The sequence below is a fragment of the Chiloscyllium punctatum genome, chromosome 43 (genome assembly GCF_047496795.1).
Source record: "Chiloscyllium punctatum isolate Juve2018m chromosome 43, sChiPun1.3, whole genome shotgun sequence".
In the NCBI taxonomy this organism is placed as follows: domain Eukaryota; kingdom Metazoa; phylum Chordata; class Chondrichthyes; order Orectolobiformes; family Hemiscylliidae; genus Chiloscyllium; species Chiloscyllium punctatum.
In genome coordinates, this window is record NC_092781.1 from 63,771,465 (window position 1) to 63,789,577 (window position 18,113).

The window sequence follows — 18,113 nt, forward strand, 5'->3', positions numbered from 1 at the left end:
TCACTTGGCTGCTTGCCTTTCCAGTAGAGTACAGTCGGTAGTGGCGGATGGCTGTTTTTCTGTTTGGAGTCGCGTGACTCATAGTGTTATGCAGGGACCTCTAGTGGGACCTCTGCTCTTGGTGATACAGACACACGCACACATGCACACATATGAATGCGTTGGAAAAAAAAGTGGATGTGTGGATTAGAATTTTTGCAGAGTAAAACAGTTCAGTTAATTTATGAATAATTTAGAAGTTGATCAAAGTATCCAGTGGTATAAAGGTCAGTTCCAGATATTGGCAGAGAAATGGCAGACCAAGATTAATACAGATAACTGTGTCTTGCTGCTTTTTTCCAGATGAAATGTTCAGTAAAAGTAGACACTTAATGGCAGAACGGATTTTCAGATATCCGGAAAGCACTGATGGGCAGGGATCCTCTGGTTCGTGACTATACCTCCCTGAATATGACCACAGCGGGAAAGCAGACTTATGGCTTGATCGCTTTTAACGTTTGGGGAATTAAATAGAGGATTCAGGTTTTGCATGTTGCAACTTAATAAGAATTTGAATTGGTCAAACTTAGAGTATTGGGTTCAGTGCTGACCGTTTCGTTTCAGGAAGATGTGAGAGCTTTGGAGTGGGTGGGGAAGACATTTGCCATTATGTTTCCTGGATTGGAAAATATGAGCTTTAAGGAGAAGCTAGAAAAATTGGGGCACTTCTTCTGAAGTGGCGGAGGCTGAGGTAAGACTTCTTAGAAATCCATAAAATTATGTGATGCATAGATAGAGTTAATGATCAGAATCTATTTTCCAGAGTCGACAGATCTAGCATTAGGGAAGGGTAACATTTCAAACGAGACGGGAAGGCACTTTTTTTACAATAGAATTACAGGAATGTGCTGCCAAGGTAATGGTGAAGGTAGGTCCACTTGGGGCATCTAAGGGAATGTTAGATCAGCACATTAATATGCACGGAATGGAGTCATATGGCGCACAGACAGGCAAAAGAGATTAGTTTCATTTGGCGTCAAGTTCAGTACCTGATCATAGGCTGAAGAGCCTTTCCTTGGTGTTTCGTTGTATGTACCATGTTGATGAGTGAGGAACATGGGGTTTGAAAGCTCAAGGACACAATTAGAAGAGAAAATTGCGATCTGAGAACATCCTGGCAGAGAAGTTTAGGGAAAATCAAAAATTCGTTACAAGAATAAAAAAGGTAAAAAACTAATGAGGGAAATATGAATGTGGATGAGGGACAAAGGCCTACTCTGTGAGTGAAAATCAACGACATTGGCAAACTGCGAATTTCATACTTCACACATATCTTCCCTCCAGACAAGAAAGATTTAAGTGCAAACCGTTACCACGTTACGTGTGAAGCTCGTGAGCAGATTCAGAGAAAAACACGGAGTTTTAGGTGGTTTTGGTGGATTTAGAATTGAACAAACATACCCATCTCAACACGAGTTGTATCCTAGACTATTGCAGGAGATAACGAGTGAAATGCTGTACTGCTGTCACAATTTTGGACTTATTTCCTGCAAAAAAACAATGGTAGGAAAGACTGCATGTGATTGGGCCACTGGGAAAATATACCCAAATTTCAATTTGAATTCCATTTAAATTTCAGGATTTGAATGCTAGTCAAATGGAATAGACCTGAGGATCCTGATGCTGGAACGGTATTGGTACTTTGGGAATGTTATTGGAGAGGTCTGGAAGAACCCAGAGGAATTGCTCTTTATATTTGATGGTTTGGAAGAAATAAAAGACAGTATTGATATTTCTGATGTTCTGAAAAATAGACCCTCAGTTCATGTGCACTGATCTTGAATGCTGGTGTGAAAGTGTCTGACCCTGTGTGTAAAGTTTAATCCAGCACAAGTTGCTCCCGGGATCTTCTTGGTCAGCTGTCCCATTTATTGGAAATAGCTGAGTTCAGTGCCTGGCCTGAAATCCTGGGATTTGTTTATGATGAACGGAATGAATATTTCATCAGAATTATTGAAGATCAGCTGATGGCAGCGGCTGTTTTCAAATACGTGAAAGAGAACAAGATCCAATATACCATGGGCTACAACCCTTCGTACTACTGGATCCTCGGTCTGTTATTGAGTCCCTTCTTCAGAGAACAAGATGGGAAACTACAACAACTTCGAAGACCATCACCCAATCATATTCTGACGATAGTTACAACATTGTGGAAAGACCCCTGTGCTGTATTACTGAAGCTTGGTAAGATGGCTTTCACAGGATTCCGAAGAGGAAGGTTGTATTCAGGAATATACTTCCTGTCTGGTTTCCTAATGGAACTATTGGAGAGAGATTAGACTCTGCACTGTGTGGTTTACACGCTCCCACACGTCGCCAGCCAAGAGTTTGTCCCTGCACTCGCACAATGCCAGACCTCAGATCCCAGGGACATTGGGAAGCTCCGCAGTGAAGCCCTTAGGAAGAAAAAGGAGCTTGATGGATTGAGCTTGGCTCCTGGTGGGCTGTGAAATGTCAGTGAATTCTATGACACAATTAAACACCGCCGTGTACAAGGCAATTCTGAAGGATTCCAAAATCTGGCCCCCGAATGCCAAGTATTGAGGTAATTTTATGTTGGTTCTTAAATCCTTTCTGAATCTTCTCGAGTTAAGTAATATCCTTCCTGTAGCAGGGTCGCCAGAACTGCAAGATGGGAGGGTGATGTTGTCTCATTGTAACTGAGATTGGAATTAAAGAAGAAACAGAAATAGCGCAAATTTTGCTGTCGTGATCATTACGATCATGGAGAGTATTTCTGAGAGGGGATTTAGAGTGAAATGAGGAGTATTGAGAGGTTTTGATTATGATGGTACATTTGTATAGATCTTCTGTGCTGAGATGAACGCTGGGATGTTTTGGAAGATCTGAAGCGTGGACTTTGGTGTGAATTATCCATGAACTTTGAACTTGTTAATGTGCAATTTCCCTTCTAGATGTGACTCTCGGTAACTCTGTGCTCGAGCAGAAGGTTTCTGCCAGTTCTGACGCATTGACTTGATTAGTTCGCCAGAAAAAAGATAGTGTGAAGCCTAATGTTAACTCCTGTGAGATTGTAAAACTGAACTCACAGTCATGACATGAACACTCTATCGCCCCAAAATCTTGGAATCATGGAGTCAGGCAACATTGAAATAGCAGATCCTTCTTTCCAACTGATTCTCGCTGACCAGGTTTCCCAAACTAAACTAGTCCGATTTGTCTGCAATGATTTATATCCCTTTGAACCTTTCCGATTCACGTACCTTTCCAGATAGCTTCGTCTGGATGTTCATTCTGCATACAAACCACCCTCCGTGGAAATAGTTGCCCCACACCCCCTTCTCACCCCCTCATTTCCTCACCCCCTCATCTCCTGGTCTCTGCTCGAAACACTAACCAGACTTCCACCATTAACTGATTAAATCCTGACCTTGTTAACTGTTCAAAAACGCAATAAACTCCATCTGCCGCCCCTCAGCCTATTTTCCCAATTGGTCACGATCCCTTTATAATCACAGCTAACCTCCTTCGCTATTGAGCATACTAACAAAGAGATTGGTGTAAGGAAGGGGCTGAGCGCTTTTTCCGAATCACCAGCATGGACAGTGGTATCAACAGGACCAGGAAATGGCGAAGGGGTGTGGAGCATGAAAGGTATCGGAGTCTGTGAGCTTATACATGCAATTGCCTGAAATGGAATAGGAGAAAGTGAAGGCAGGAGGAAGGTACCACAGAAGGTCTACCAAATAAAGGGCATTTGTGTAAACTGAAAAAAAGGTGTATGAAATTTTCTCCATATCCAGCTGATTGAAAGGGGATGGCGTCAGGACAGTCATGACAGTACTGGCTGTAGCAAGGTCGCTGAGTAAGACTGGAACAAAAACGAATACACAAAGGCAGCATCACCAGGGCGTCCTCAACCAACACGATTTAAACGGGGATGCTCCAGTGTTTACGCCTAGCAGTAACACAAACACCCATTCCAACAGCACACGGGCTAGCAGCAGGAACAGTGTTGATTTTTTCATTTCCTGATCAGAACTTTTGTTTAACAGAGGAATTCCAGCAAAACTGTGTTAATGAGCTGCAATGGATTAAGTCCAAATCGGGCTCGGACCCACACGAGATGGTTGAAGGAAGCTGAAATGGATATTTACTGTTGGATCCTTCTCAGGGAAGATCCTAAGCACTGATAATTTTATTCAACTCCTTTTAACTGAGCATTACACGAGTTAGAGGAATTTCAACGTGGGAGTTGAACTTTAACACAAACACACAAAACTAACCCACAGCCTGAAGGCACCCCTTCATCAGTCTTGACAAGTCCTTGAACTGACTATCTCGTGATTCAAACTGACTAATTTTGACTTAACTCTTTAACCTGCCACACTCTGCATCCACCAACCTCCTAACCTGACAATCTAGCCATTTAGCTCACCCATATGCCTAGCTGGCCCTTTGATGAATTCATTCACAAGATGAGAGCATTTATCGCCCATCCCTAGTTGCCCTCAGGAGGTTAGTCGTGTACTATCTTTTTGAACTGTTGCAGTCCATCCATTCACTCACTCACTGATTCAGTCATTCATTCAGGCACGCACACACCCAAACGCCACACACCAGAACTGGTTAAGTCTTCTGCTTCCTTTGAGCCTACAGCATATCAACGAAAATATCCATGGGATGTCCCACTTCTCATTTCTCAAGAAGCCAGGCAGAAAAGACATTGCTTTAAAGAACATCGAAGTATGTAATAAATGCCAAAAGAGGTCATTTGCAAAAGAAGCAAAGGTGAAGTGAGGTAAAAATTCTTCACTGAGCAAATAGTTGGTGTATGGAATGTGATGTCTGGGAATATGGTGAAGGCAGGTTCAATCGAGGCATTCAACAAGGCCCTGGATGATCATTTGGACATAATTGATGTGAAATGATATGGGGAGAGAAAAGCAAGAAATTAACACGAGTAATGCTGCTCATTTAGAAGGCAGTGCAGGCACAATGGGCCAAATGGTCTCTTCCTGCACTTTTGCACTTCTGTGATTCTGCGGGATATCAGACCTCACCACAGCATAAGACCAGTGATAGTGAATTGACAGCGAGTTTTCTTTGTTCTTGATTCTCTGTTCCAAATTCCTTGGGAAACGGAAATTCCATTGAAAGTGAAAATAGGTGATGTATATCTCCAGTAATGGGGCTTTAGTCAAATATCATTGTTACTTGTCATTTATTAATTGCAGTAGAACCTTCCAATTTGTCCTGTTGGATTGCATTTTTAGATCAAAGAAGCTCTCATTTCACTTTATCATGTTTCTCGAAATATTCGAGACACACATTTTGCAAAAATTTTGGTTTGACCAAACACTTGTCTCGCAACTTTTGTTTAGTTTCCAGATCAATGACCCGGGAGATTCATGGATAAAATTACATCTGTGGCTCCGAGAAAACAAACCTGCACAATACAGGGACTGGAGTAAGTAGCAGAATGTGAGATGTTTATAATGACTAGACATCTGACACTGTACTCTTCATAAAAAGTGATCAAGTTTAATCGTATCAGGAAGGACATTAATAACAAACAGTGGAAGTGAAATTGAACAAGAGTGGAAAGGTAAAACAGATGGCATTGTATTTGCCAGCTCTTGCAGGCCCAACCAATAATCAAACTCTGAATTGATTGAAACTAAAATCGGGCTGAACAAGGTACGGAAGAACCGGGCAATCTCCTGTATTCTGTGTCTGTACCAGTGAAAGGACTGTCTATGACTGAGGAGCACAAACCGTAAAATACACACACTGCAGGACATACCAGGCTTTGTGGCATTGTATTTGACGTTGTCTGAAAATGTACTGTATAGGTAATAATTAAAAAGCACTGCATTTTATTGATATCAATAACACTTTATTCACAGTATTCAGTGAGAATGAAAAATAAGGTACATTACAATTGGTAAAACTAGTATAGTATCGGTATTGTTAAATATGGTTCACTTTTGTTAGAATTTATCGTACAAATATACTCCTGTCAGTAACATTGTTCTTTATCCTGTAAATACTGTACATAGCTGCAGAATCCTTGTCCAGACTGAATTTTACCCATACTATCTTTTCTGCTTTCCATTATTTCCCTTGTTTGATCCAGTTTCTGGCAGGAATGGTGTCAGTATCCGATTCTGGGACCTCTGATCTCATCTCTGCTCTCAGTGCACATTGCTCAGTGATGGATCTGACCCAAACTGGTGACAAATTGTTTCATTTCGGAGTAAAACAACTGTCTGTGGCTGTGGGGATTCCAAACCGTAAAATATAGATTCTGACGTAAGTGCCAGATTGTGAGACAGTGTGGTTATAAGGACTGATTATCTGGCACTGTGATGACGACTGACAGTTGCTAGTTTCAGAAAATAATCCATTGTCGTCTTGAATGCCTGAGTTGAATCAATCTCAATACACTCTCAGGCAGAACATTCCAAATCCTACCCATTTAATGCAGGAAATAACTTCCTCATTTTGCCATTGCTTCTCTTACCAATTACCCTCAATAAATTGCTTCCTGGTTCCCAATTATATCACAATTGGGAACATTTCTACCCAATGTACTCTGAGTTAATGGATGCACGAAGTTCTGAAAATATTTTATGCACTCTACTTAATTTTAGAACTGGTTACCTCTGAATTCAATCTGACGAGATTTAAGAAAGGTATTGATGGAACCGTCGTTACATTGACTTGGCCGTCAATGTTGACATTTCTAAGTTCTTTACTGTCGGTAATGTTGACAAACCTGGCGTCTGGGAGGCTTGTCTTCATTATCAAGTGTCGAGAGTGTGGTTCTGGAAAAGCACAGCTGGTCAGTCAGCATCCAAGGAGCAGGAGAGTCGCCGTTTCGAGCATGAGCTCTTTATCAGGAATGAATGAGTAAGGAAGCTTTCTACAAACGTTGGTGAGACGACATCTGGAGTACTGTTCCCAGATCTGTTTGCCTCAATGTCAGAAAATCATGATTGCATTGGAGAGTGAAAAAGAGATTCATTGGGATGTTACCTTGGATGAAAGGTTCGCTTGTGAGGGGTGACTGATAAGCTGAGATTATTTTGCTGGCGGAGAGGAGGCTGAGCGAGGGATCTGATTGATGTTTCCAAACCTATGAGACATACAGACAGAGTAGATCACGATAATTTCTTCCCCATTGCATACTGTCATACACAAGAAGGCATAAGATTAAGGTGAGGAGCAGATGAGTTGGAGGAGTTTTGAGATGTCCTTTTTTTCACTCAGAGTATGGTAGATAGATGGAACTTGTTGCCTGAGAGGGTGGAAGAGGCAGACGCTCTTACAGCAGTAAAGAAACATCTGGATGCGTAATTAAAATGCCAGAGTTAAGAAGCTTATGCACCAAGTGCAGGGAAATGAGGTTGGTGGAGTTTGCTGTTGATTGTCTGCAGAGACATCATGGATTCAAGGACCTGCTTCGATACAGTATGACAATTAGATGCAAAGGTACAGACCGGATAAGGTTACAGAGTCACATAGGTTGCAGGAACAGGAAGAGGAAGCAGACATAGTATGGAGCATAGCAAGAAGTTAATAAATTAGTGTTTATTGGAAGGATGGAAGAAGGTTATTTCAATAGGAAGGTTGCAGGAGATTACAGAGATTGGGATGGTTGTCAAGACTGGATGAGGTTCACGACATGGAGGGCTGCAGACAATGGAGGACTGAAGGAGGTGAGAAAAAGACAGCTGTAGGAACGGGAGGTGATTACAGCATTCAAGAGAATGTTACAGGAACATGGATAGTTTTAGAGGCTGCAGGAGATGACAGCGTGAGGAAGGCGAGTCATGACTGGAGGAACTAGAGATAGGGAACACTATAGCAACGGGAGGAAGTGAAAGATAGAGAAGATTGTCGAGACTGAAAGAGGTGACAGGCATGGGGAGGGTCAAAGTGGCTTCAGGAGGTCACATGAATAGTGAGTGTAGTAGAGACTGGAGCAAGTTACACATGGAGGGGAGGATGTTGTGTTGAATAACTTTAAGGAGGTCGGGAGGTTTGTATTAATGATAGGAGATTACAGAAGTAGTGAGTTGCTGAAGGATGGGAGGAATGAGTGTTGCATTGACTGGAGGAGGGTGCACAGATGAGGAGAGTTGTAGGAGATTGCAGAGACTGAAGGAGATGGGAAAGATAGTTGCTATTGCAGTGACTGGAAGATGCGATTGCTGAGATAGGTCACGTTTTAGAGACTGGCGCAAGGTACAGAGATAGGGAGAGTAATCGGCACTGGAGGAGTTGACAGAGATTGGGGCTGTTATAGAAGTTTGAAAGATGAAACACACAGGACTAAAAGACATAACATAAATACCGGGTTGAAGACAGAGAACAGAATAGAATAAAAAGATCGCAAACTTTATTACCAGCCTCTCATAAGAGGCCTGCTTTCACATGTTGAATGGAGCTTCATTAAAACAGGCTGTGAACATCTCAGTCATCAATTGTGGCATGTGTTGTCTTAGTTCACCTCAGTAAAGCAGTGGTGAAAGCAGGCCTCTCTTGACAGGATGACAGTGGAGCCTTTGTGCTCCCACGTCAGCCCTCTAGCAGTGTCACACTTGTATGTCTACAGCTTTGAGCCCTCTAATTCATGTCCACATTATCCAACACAAGGGAAGTTACCAGTCGGATTTATTGAAGGCAGCAAATCTCACTCTCCTTCATCTTTTTGGCAGGTTGAATTCCTTTAATGTGGTGTTGGGTGAGACAAGAGTTGGAAATTCTGCTAAGTCAGGAATTCCGAGCAGCGACAGAAAATGCAGAAATAGATAGATTCGGCAATTAAACTGACGTTGTGAGGATTACACTGATGGAATGGCACTGAGTCTCATGGAGATCTGGAAATCCCCAATCTCCATTGCTGTCCTGTGCGACATCATCTTTCTGCTCTTTTCTCAAGAGTGGAAAACTATGCGGGCCCAGGATCTCAGAGCAGCTGCAACAAAAGGTGGCAGACTGAGGCAGCAGCTACGATTACAGTGGTGCTGGAAAAGCACACCACGTCAGGCAGCATCCGAGGAGAAGGAGCAAATGCCCGAAATGTCGATTTTCTGCTTCTCAGATGCTGCCTGACCTCCTGTACCTTTCCCGCAACACTCTAATCTTGACTCTCATCCCCAGCATGCAGCAGCTACACCCACACAGTGACCGATACCACATGCAGAGTGATCCCAAAAGCTTGAAGGAAGATTTCGGGAATCAACAACACTGTCAGAAGTGGTTTTGATTCATGAGGGGGGTCTGGCATTAGTGTTCAGGAAAAGCGAGATATCCCAGTGTGATGGATTCCACAAGAACAGTGCTGGGACCAGTGTCCTGGTCAATCATATGAATACGATTATGGATAGCGATGTAAGCTGACAGAGGTGATACAGGAGCAGGGTGTCAGGTCAGTGGATATTTCCGAAAACAAAGAGAAAGATTGAAATATGGGAATAACATGATCATGTGGCTGAAGCGAAGCAGAAAGGAACGGGAAGGACAAATTTAACTTTTGATAAGAGTAAAAATTATACTTTCTCTACTTGAATGCGCAAAGTATCTGCAATAAGACAAATGAACATGAGTGAATGACTGATCTGATCACCAGGGAGACTTGATTAACGTGAACCAAAGGTGGGACATAAATATTCTGGAGTACTAATTTTGCAAACAGGCTGGGAATACAGCTGGGAGGAATATTTTAGTTAGGAATAACAAAAGCAAGACTGACAAATTATTTATCTTCAGGTTATGAAAAAAAGCCAGTAGAAAAGCAATTTGGAAGACGATGCGCTAGGAATTGCAAAGGGAAGAAAAGTTTAGCGCCTGCTGCATAGCACTGCATCGTTAGACACTGACTTAAACAGAAACTTATGGGATTTGTGAAAAGACAAGGAAGCGATTGTGGGGGACCTCAATCTTCATGTAGTCTGGATTAGTCACATTGGCAAGAGTGATGCCAATGGGCGGCACGGTGGCATGGGCGGCACGGTGGCAATGGGCCGCACGGTGGCACAGTGGTTAGCACTGCTGCCTCACAGCACCTGAGACCCGGGTTCAATTCCCGCCTCAGGCGACTGACTGTGTGGAGTTTGCACGTTCTCTCCGTGTCTGCGTGGGTTTCCTCCGGGTGCTCTGGTTTCCTCCCACAGTCCAAAGATGTGCAGGTCAGGTGAACTGGCCATGCTAAATTGCCCATAGTGTTAGGTAAGGGGTAAATGTAAATGTAGATGTAGGGGTATGGGTGGGTTACGCTTCGCCGGGGCGGTGTGGACTTGTTGGGCAGAAGGGCCTGTTTCCACACTGTAAGTAATCTAATCTAATCTAATCTAATCTAATCTAAAGTGGAATTTGTAGAATGTTTTTGTCTGTGTTTGTTGGATCAACAACATTGTTCACTGACTGGGGATGTACCAGTTTCAGATCCAGCATTGCATCATGAAGCTGAGTAAATGAGTCATGTCACAGTAAGAGACCCTGCAGAGAATTGGGATTAAGATGGAATTCAGAGGGATGACGAAGTTTTAAAGTGTTCCCACAAAGGACAAGCAATAAGTGGGGACCAGAAGCAGATTGCCATGAGTTGAGTCTGAGAGGGAGCACTGCCCGAGATAAACAGGGAAACAGTGAAATGTCTGGCTGCAGATGGTCAGGGGCAAACATGTGCAGGAATAGCCTCAAATATACAACAAAAAGGCATATTCTTTAGCTCTGTGCACTCTCACAATCTGTTCCCCTCGTTCTACACCACAAACACCAGCATTTTCTGAGAACTCCTTTCCAGTTCTGAACAAGAGTTAGATAAATCTCAACACATTAACTCTTTCTCTCTCCACAAAACCTCCCTCAGCAACTCAGTTCCCACAGAACACTCTGGGTGGACTACATTACCCATGCTGCCTGGTAGACTGCGCCTGCGCAGTAAGGGCTGGTGAGCTTGGTGTGGTGGAGGATCGGGACGCGGGGCCTCATGGGAATTGTAGTTATGACGGAGACACACAAACGACGTGCGGCAGTTGGTGGCCAACGGTGGGGAGTTCGAATGCGCGCGCGCGGGAATCCCCCCGAGCCGCGGTGACGTGGAGTGGCTGGATTTGGGGGCACGCCTGTACATAGCCTGGGGGAGGGGCGGGGCTTATAGACCCACAGACCTCCGCCAATCAAAAGCCTCCCTCCAAACCTGGTCATTTGGGCGCACAGGGAAATGGCACAGATTAATATTTCCTCTAATTTCTGGGTGGAATATAAAAAGAAAGTTACTAATTCCAGGGCACAAATTTCCTCAGAACTATAGACTAATAAACCTAACGTCTATGGTGTGTGAATTACTTGATAGGATTGTGAGGGATAAGACGTACATGCATTTGAAAAGAGAGGGTTTGATTCGGAACAGTCAGCATGGCTTGTGGATGGAAGATCATGCCTCACAAATTTGTTTGAGATCTTTGATGAAGTGACCAGCAAGGTTGAGAAGGGCAGGGCGGCAGACATACTCTGGATGGAGTTTGTGGAACGTTTTTCAGTTTGTGTTAGAACAACAACATTGTTCACTGACTGGAGATGCACCTGTTTCAGATCCAGCATTGCATCATGAAGCTGAGTAAATGAGTCAAGTCACAGTAAGAGATCCTCCCGGAAATTGGGAATAAAATGGATTTCAAAGGGATGATGAAATTTTGAAGTGATTCCCACAAAGGACAAAATAACTGGGAATCAGAAATAGAGCCTTACGGCCTTTGATAAGGTTGCATATGGTCGGCTGTTCTGGAAGGTTGGATCTCATGGAATCCCAGGCAAGCTGGCAAATTGGATCCACAATTGTCTTGACTTTAGGAAGCAGAGGGTAATAGTCAAAGGATGCTTGTCTGATTGCAGGCCTGTGACTATTGGAGTCCCTCAGGCGGGGTTGCTGAATCCATTGCTGTTTTCTATCGATATCAGTGATTTGGATGAGACTGGACAAGGCATGAGTAATCTGTTTTGCTGATAACACTAAAATAGGTCGTATCGTGGACAGTATGGAAGGTTATAGAAAATGCAGCAGGACCTTGATCAGCTAGGCAAGTGAGCAGACAAATGGCAAATAGAGTTTAATATACATAAATAAATCTCCACGGCCCAATCAGGTGTAAAATGTGTTGATGGAAAAGCGCAGCAGATCAGGCAACATCCAAGGAGCAAGAGAATCGATGTTTCAGGCATAGGTCCTTCTTCAGGAAGGCTTATGTCCGAAACGTCGATTCTCCTGCTCCTTGGATACTGCCTGACCTGCTGCGCATTTCCAGCAACACACTTTTCAGCTCTGATCTCCAGCATCTGCAGTCCTCACTTTCTCCCAATCAGATGTACCCTAGAACTCTATGAGAAGCTAGGGAAATGATTGCTGGGCCCCTTGCTGAGATAATTGTCTAATTGTCTTATGAATAGTCACAGGTGAGTTGCCGTGAGACTGGAGTTGGCTAACGTGATACCACGATTTAATAAAGTTGATAAGGACAAGCCAGGGAACTACAGATCAGTAAGCTTACTTCGGTGGTATGAAAGTTGTTGGAGGGATTCCTGAAGGACAGGATTTAAACGTATTTGGAAAGGCAAATATTGATTCGGGATAGTCACCCTGTCTTTGTGCGTGTAAAATTATGTCTCATGAACTTATTTGAGGTTTTGAAGAAGGCACAAAAATGATTGATGAATGCAGAGAGGTGGATGATATCTATCTGGACTTCATTAAGGTGTCTGACAAGGTTCCCCATGGGAGACTGGTTAGCAAGGTTAGATTTCATAGAATACATTGAGAACTAGCAATTTGGATACATAACTGGTTTGAAGGTAGAAGACCTGATGGTGGAGGATTCTTTTTCAGACTGAGGCCTGCGAACAGTGGAGTACTATAAAGATCTCTGCTGGGTTCACTACTTTTCAACATTTATATATGTACTTTTGTTGTCCAAATAGAACGTATAGTTAGTAAGTTTGCAGATGATACCAAAATTGGAGGTGTAGTGGACAGCAAAGAAGTTTACAGATTACAACGAGACCTTGATCAAATGGTCAATGGGCTGAATAGTGTCAGATGGAGTTTAATTTCGATAAATGAGAAATGTTGCATTTTGCGTAAGCAACTCTTTGCAGGACTTATATACTGAATGGTAATGTCCGAGAGAGTGGTGCTGAACAAAGAGACCTTGGGGTGCAGGTTCATAGTTCCTTAAAAGTAGAGTCGCAGATAGATAGGTTTATGAAGAAGGCGTTTGGTGTGCTTACCTTTATTAGTCAGAATATTGGGTATCGGAGTTGGAAGGTCATTTTGCAGATATACCGGATGTGGGTTCGTCCACTTTTGGAATATTATGTGCAGTTCTGATCTACTTCCTGTCAGAAGGATATTGTGAAACTTGAAAGGAGTCAGAAAAGATTTACAAGAATGTTGCCAGGATTGGAGAATTAGAGCTTTACGGACAGTTTGTAAAGGCTGGAGTGGTTTTCCCTGGAGCGTCGGAGGCTAAAGTGTGACCTTATAGATGTTTATAAAATCGTGAAGGGCAAGGATAGGCTAAATAGACAAGGTCTTTTCCCTCGGGGTGAGGAGTCTAGAACTGGAGATCATAGGTTTATGGTGAGAGGGGAATGATAAAAAACAGACCGAAGGGGCAACTTGTTTTCACACAGAGGATGTGCGGGTGTTGAATGTGCTGCCAGAGGAAGTGGTGGAGGTTAGTACAATTGCAATATTTCGAAAGCATCTGGATGAGTTTTAAATATGAAGGGTTTGGAGGGATATGGGCTCAGTAGGAAAGTTCTGTCACTCAGTGAGAAAAAACTCCCAGGAAAGTCCTGCAGCTTACTCCTGTGGACACATTGGTTTGTGCACTTACCAAGGATGTTGTGCTCACTAATCTATTCACAAGCTTATCCTTTCGTTCTCTCTCCATGCAGCTGCTCGATTATGGAGTCTGATTCCTGGAAAGCAGAAGCCCAGGAATATCCAAAGCAGGGCTGTTACTCTGAGTGAACCCAGAGAGAGTGGACGTTGTTGGCAGAGGAGTCCCTCTCAGCTGAAAGGCACAGTCCCCTTTTCCTCCTGCACAGATTCGTCTCTGAGCAGGCTCACTGGGAACTGGTATCTGAACCTCCAGCTTTCTGGAGTCATGTATCCCACAGACCCATGAATATTGAGTATAATTGTCACTGTTCCATTGCAGCCCAGACAGAGTCCCATTCTGGCTCCTTCGTGCCTGTGCATGTCCCCAGCAGGAAGCATTGAGGCAGAGATATCCTGTAGAAACCACATTGTGAGAACAGGCAAATGTGTGTCGTGACCCTCTGACCTCACAATGAGAGATGGCCCTCCCTCAGCTGGAGTGGAATCTGCGAAATGGTTAATTGAATTTCAACCTTGAGCACAGCCGGTTGAAAGATGTGTGGGTGGGGTGCAGATTCAACCAAAAATGTTCACGTGATGACCGCAGTAATGCTTATAACTTCCAAGATTGACACAGTCCCCCTCAGTCTGGATCAGAGTGAGTTCAAGACTCTTTTCTTTCACCATTTGGAGTGAACTAATTTCCCCACAATCTGAAACACGCTGAAGATTAAACAGAAACGAACGAGATGGAAATACGGTGTGAATAACGGGAAGACTGGTGTTAGCGCTCAATAATAAATATAGAAACATATTCAAACTAATCTATTTTGTATATCTAATACTAAAGCAGCTCATAAAGACTCACTTGATCCATTGCAGATGATTCAGTTTGTACACGGAGGAACAATGAGGGGACAGAATTGTCGGTTAAGATGTTTAATCAGATGGACAACTCCATCAGTGACTGTTTTTTTCTGACAGTGAGGGCAAGATTCTCAGCACAAAACACAGAGAAGGCAGCAGTACGGACCCAGGGGGAAATAAAAAGAACACGAACCAAAGTTTATTAACAGCAATATTTCTGACACAGACATAACTGTAAAATATGGGATATTCTGTTCCAGTAAACTGGAGACACGAAGCAGATGGAATGTTCCTCGGTCCTGAATGACATAGATGACAATGAGAAGCCTGGGAGCATCCCATCAGAACTCATGTAGTGCCTTCCCTGACATCAAGAGCAATAAATCACAATTGCTAATTGAGGTTTTCTCATTTTTTTCATTCATGGGAATCGGGCATCGTTGGCTTGGCCAGCATTTATTGCTCATTCTTACTTGCCAAATTCAAAAGGTGGCATGAGCTTCTTGAACCGCTGCTGTCTAACTGTCCATTGTGGGTTGACCCACAATGCCTTAGGGAGGAGATTCCAGTAATCAGACTCACTGACAGTGATATTTCCTACTCAGGATGGTAAATGGTTTGGAGGGGAACTTGCAGGGGAGGTGCTCCAATGTACCTGCAGCACTTGTCCTTCTAGATGGAAGTGGTTATGGATTGAGAAGATACTAACGAAGGATCTTTGATGAATTTATGCGGTGCATCTTGTCGATAATACACACTGCTGCGACCGAGCATTGGTGATAGAGGGACTGGGGATGCTTGTAGGTGGCAATCAAGTGGACAAGGTTACAGAAACATGTACTGAGATTGATATTTAGCCCTCAGTCCCACTTGCAGAAAGTGCTTTAGTTCTCTATCCTCAAAGTGTTTAAATCAAAATGTGTTAATATTTGATTAAGTGCAGAAAATGTCTACATTACCAACAGTAAAGAACTTAGAAATGTCAACATTGACGGCCAAGTCAATGTAACGACGGTTCCATCAATACCTTTCTTAAATCTCGTCAGATTGAATTCAGAGGAATATTTCAATTTTCTTGATTATTCTGTGCATAGTGAAGGTAACCAGTTCTAAAATTAAGTAGAGTGCATAAAATATTTTCAGAACTTCGTGCATCCATTAACTCAGAGTACATTGGGTAGAAATGTTCCCAATTGTGATATAATTGGGAACCAGGAAGCAATTTATTGAGGGTAATTGGTAAGAGAAGCAATGGCAAAATGAGGAAGTTATTTCCTGCATTAAATGGGTAGGATTTGGAATGTTCTGCCTGAGAGTGTATTGAGATTGATTCAACTCAGGCATTCAAGACGACAATGGATTATTTTCTGAAACTAGCAACTGTCAGTCGTCATCACAGTGCCAGATAATCAGTCCTTATAACCACACTGTCTCACAATCTGGCACTTACGTCAGAATCTATATTTTACGGTTTGGAATCCCCACAGCCACAGACAGTTGTTTTACTCCGAAATGAAACAGTTTGTCACCAGTTTGGGTCAGATCCATCACTGAGCAATGTGCACTGAGAGCAGAGATGAGATCAGAGGTCCCAGAATCGGATACTGACACCATTCCTGCCAGAAACTGGATCAAACAAGGGAAATAATGGAAAGCAGAAAAGATAGTATGGGTAAAATTCAGTCTGGACAAGGATTCTGCAGCTATGTACAGTATTTACAGGATAAAGAACAATGTTACTGACAGGAGTATATTTGTACGATAAATTCTAACAAAAGTGAACCATATTTAACAATACCGATACTATACTAGTTTTACCAATTGTAATGTACCTTATTTTTCATTCTCACTGAATACTGTGAATAAAGTGTTATTGATATCAATAAAATGCAGTGCTTTTTAATTATTACCTATACAGTACATTTTCAGACAACGTCAAATACAATGCCACAAAGCCTGGTATGTCCTGCAGTGTGTGTATTTTACGGTTTGTGCTCCTCAGTCATAGACCGTCCTTTCACTGGTACAGACACAGAATACAGGAGATTGCCCGGTTCTTCCGTACCTTGTTCAGCCCGATTTTAGTTTCAATCAATTCAGAGTTTGATTACTGGTTGGGCCTGCAAGAGCTGGCAAATACAATGCCATCTGTTTTACCTTTCCACTCTTGTTCAATTTCACTTCCACTGTTTGTTATTAATGTCCTTCCTGATACGATTAAACTTGATCACTTTTTATGAAGAGTACAGTGTCAGATGTCTAGTCATTATAAACATCTCACATTCTGCTACTTACTCCAGTCCCTGTATTGTGCAGGTTTGTTTTCTCGGAGCCACAGATGTAATTTTATCCATGAATCTCCCGGGTCATTGATCTGGAAACTAAACAAAAGTTGCGAGACAAGTGTTTGGTCAAACCAAAATTTTTGCAAAATGTGTGTCTCGAATATTTCGAGAAACATGATAAAGTGAAATGAGAGCTTCTTTGATCTAAAAATGCAATCCAACAGGACAAATTGGAAGGTTCTACTGCAATTAATAAATGACAAGTAACAATGATATTTGACTAAAGCCCCATTACTGGAGATATACATCACCTATTTTCACTTTCAATGGAATTTCCGTTTCCCAAGGAATTTGGAACAGAGAATCAAGAACAAAGAAAACTCGCTGTCAATTCACTATCACTGGTCTTATGCTGTGGTGAGGTCTGATATCCCGCAGAATCACAGAAGTGCAAAAGTGCAGGAAGAGACCATTTGGCCCATTGTGCCTGCACTGCCTTCTAAATGAGCAGCATTACTCGTGTTAATTTCTTGCTTTTCTCTCCCCATATCATTTCACATCAATTATGTCCAAATGATCATCCAGGGCCTTGTTGAATGCCTCGATTGAACCTGCCTTCACCATATTCCCAGACATCACATTCCATACACCAACTATTTGCTCAGTGAAGAATTTTTACCTCACTTCACCTTTGCTTCTTTTGCAAATGACCTCTTTTGGCATTTATTACATACTTCGATGTTCTTTAAAGCAATGTCTTTTCTGCCTGGCTTCTTGAGAAATGAGAAGTGGGACATCCCATGGATATTTTCGTTGATATGCTGTAGGCTCAAAGGAAGCAGAAGACTTAACCAGTTCTGGTGTGTGGCGTTTGGGTGTGTGCGTGCCTGAATGAATGACTGAATCAGTGAGTGAGTGAATGGATGGACTGCAACAGTTCAAAAAGATAGTACACGACTAACCTCCTGAGGGCAACTAGGGATGGGCGATAAATGCTCTCATCTTGTGAATGAATTCATCAAAGGGCCAGCTAGGCATATGGGTGAGCTAAATGGCTAGATTGTCAG